We start from the raw sequence: 3,664 nt of genomic DNA, 5'->3' as shown, positions 1-3,664 counted from the left end.
TATTTTGTGGCATTGCCATTTAAGTTCTTGATGTTGGATAGAACACTTGAGGTAGCCATCCACAAGCTTCTCACAATACTTTTCTTAAGTGTACTAGTACATTTTCCAGCAGAACACCCCCACAACATGTTGGGATGGTGTTCTTCGGATTAAAAGCTTTGCCCTGTTTCTCGTTTTGACCAAACAGTTCAAGATTTGCTTCATCTGACCAGAGAACACACCACCTGAAGGCTGGTGTTCATCTGCAAACTTTAGTGTGGTTTTTATACTGGTCTTAGAATAGAGGGTTCTTCCTTGCATGACAGCCTTTCAGGCCATTGTGATGTAGGACTCTTAATGGTGGATGTACAGGTGCATCTCAAAAAATTAGAATGTTGTGGAAAAGTTTATTTTTTCCATAATTTGATTAAAAAAGTGGAACTTTCATATAGTCTAGCTTCATTATACAAAGTGAAATATTTCAAGCCTTTTTATGTTTTGTTACAGTTTACAGCTCATGGAAATCAAAAATCCAGTCTCTCAAAATATTAGAATAAAGAATTTATAATACAGAAATTTTAACCTAAAAGTATGTTAATTTATGCACTCAATACTTGGTCAGGACTCCATTTGCAGGAATTACTGCATCAATTTGGCATGGCATAGTGACGATCAGCCTGTGGCACTGCTGAGGTGTTCTGGAAGCCCAGGTTGCTTTGATAGCGGCCTTCAGCTCGTCTGTATTGTTGGGTCTGGTGTCTCTTATAGATTCTCTATGGGGTTCAGGTCAGGCGAGTCGGCTGGCCAGTCAAGCACAGAAATACCATGGTCAGCAAACCAGTTACTAGTAGTTTTGGCACTGTGGGCAGGTGCCAAGTCCTGCTGGAAAAGGAGATCAGCATCTCCATAAAGCTCGTCAGCAGATGGAAGCATGAAGTGCTCTAAAATCTCCTGGTAGACGCTGCATTGACTCTCGACTTGAGAAAACACAGTGGACCAACACCAGCAGATGACATGGCACCTCAAATCATCACTGACTGTGGAAACTTCATACTGGACTTCAAGCAACTTGGATTCTGTTCCTCTTCACTCTTCCACCAGACTCCGGGACCTTGATTTCCAAATGAAATGCAGAATTTATTTTCATCTTCCCCACGATTGTGTTTGTGTGTACTGAACCAGTCTGAGAGATTAAAGGCTCAGGAAACCTTTGCAGTTGTTTTGAGTTAATTAGCTGATTAGAGCTCTTCTCGGATTGACATTTCTCTCTAGAATATATGAAAGTTCTACTTTTTAAATTAAATTACGGGAAAAAATTAACATTAGCACGATATTCTAATTTTTTTTTTTAGATGCACCTGTACATGCTTTGTTACCTGATTTTTTTTTTTTTTTTGATTGAGCTCAGTTGGCCCTTTGGGACAAAATTTTGTTCATCCCAGTGTTAATTTTTGCCTCTTTCCTGAATAATGCAGTTTCTATGTGGTCCTAAGATTTATACACTCACTGAGTGGCACTATACTAATACTGGGTACAGCCTCCCTTTGATCTCAAAATAGCCTAAATTTTTTGTGGCATGGATTCCACAAGATGTTGGAAACATTCCTTTGAGATTCTGGTCCATGTTTACATGACTGCATCATGCAATTCCTGCAGATTTTTCACTGCAGTCTCACCTCTCTGTTCTTGGCTGACAGAAGTGGAACCCCACTTGGTCCTCTGCAGTTGTAGCCCATCCACCTCAGGGTTCAATGTCTTGTGCATTCTGAGATGTTTTTCTCACCACAATTGTACAGAGTGGTCATCTGAGTTACTGTAGCCTTCCTATCAGATAGAACCAGTCTAGCCATTCTCCGTTGACCTCCCTCATCAACAAGGCATTTCTGTCCACAGAACTGCCGCTCACTGATGCTCTTCATTGCACAATTCTGAGTGAAAATCCCAGGAGATCCGCATTTACTGAAATTCTCAAACCAGCCTGTCTGACATCAACATTCATGCCAGGGTCAAAATCACTGAGATCACATTTTTTGCCCCATTCTTATGGTTGATGTGAACATTTTAAAACAAAACTGCTGGCCTTTGTCTACATTTTCTGCATTGCACTGCTGACACATGATTGGCTGATTAGATAATTGTATGAATGAGTAGGTGTAAAGGTGGTCCTAAAAAGTGCTCAGTGAGTATATTTTTGCATACAGATGTACAGATGCTCATGGTACCTTCAGTTGTTTGGAAATTGCTCCTAAGGAGGACTTGTGAAGGTCCAAATTTTTTGGTAGAGGTCTTTGCAGAGTTGCTTGGATTTTCTTATGGTATCAAGGGCAAAAATGCACTGTCTCTAAGGGTAGGCCCTTTTACAGTCACAAATGCACTCACAATAACTTTTAATTATGACAATTGGGAATCAGAAGCTTCTAAAAAATCATCACGTCAGCTTCTGGAATATTGCAGACTGTTTAAAGAGACCGGCAACCTGGTGTATGTAAACGTTTGACCCACTGGTATCCTGATAGAGTGAATTAAAGTTGAAATAGCAGCAGTGCAATGTTTGATACCATTGACCACAATATTCTTCTCACTCGCCTAGAGAAGACGGTGGGAATCTGGGGCATGGCCCTCAAATGGTTTAAGTCTTTCATTTTTAATAGGACGTTTTCAGTTACTCTTGGTCAGCATCACTCCAAAACGGCCTCACTGATTAGTGGTGTACCGCAAGGATCTATTCTCGGCCCAATCCTGTTTTCATTATATATGCTACCTCTAGGTTCTATATTTCAAATGGATGGAATACCTTTTCACTGTTACGCAGATGACACTCAGGTGTCCCTAACTTTACAGAAATAGGCTAATAGTTCAATTCAGTCATTATTAGATTCTCTACATGAAGTTAAATCATGGATGTCGCTAAATTTCTTAAATTTAAATGAAAGCAAAACTGAAATAATCTGGTATGGGGCTCCTGACCCCCCAAAATTCTCTGATTTGGGCAATTTGGCCCTCTTTTGTAAATCAGTGGTAAAGAATCTTGGTGTACATTTTGATGACTGAAACTTGATAAACAGATTAATTCTGTGGTCACATCTTTTTATTTGAGACAAATAGCAAAGGTTAAACCATTTTTGTCATCTAGTAATTTTGAGAAGATTATTCATGCTTTCATCTCTGTTAGAATGGATTATTGTAATTCTCTGTATGTGGGTGTGAGCCATTCACTGTTAAACCATCTTCAATTCGTCCAGAATGCTAGTTGCTAGACTTTTAACAGGTACTTGTAAAAAGCAGCATGTAATACCTATTTTAGCCTCACTTCACTGGTTGCCAATTCATTATAGGATTGATTTTAAATGACTGATTCTATTATATAAAGCGTTACACAATTTGGCTCCTCCATATTTAGAGCATATTCTTCATATACATAAACCACAGAGGACTCTAAGGTCATCAAGTCAGATGGTTTTAGACGCCCCTAGGACCAGAGTAAAATTGATTGGTGATCGGGCATTTGGAGTGGTGGCTACTAGGCTTTGAAATAACTAAACGCTACATTTAAGATTAGCATCTTCTCTAGGATCTTTTAAACGAAATCTAACATTACACCTACTCACGTCAGCGTTTGGTTCAACTGATTAACGTAGAATGAGGCTATATATATCATGCTATGATGTTATTTGTTGTGTTACAT

Source organism: Ictalurus furcatus, chromosome 21, assembly GCF_023375685.1.
Source record: "Ictalurus furcatus strain D&B chromosome 21, Billie_1.0, whole genome shotgun sequence".
Taxonomy (NCBI): Eukaryota; Metazoa; Chordata; class Actinopteri; order Siluriformes; family Ictaluridae; genus Ictalurus; species Ictalurus furcatus.
This window is presented reverse-complemented; position numbering follows the sequence as displayed.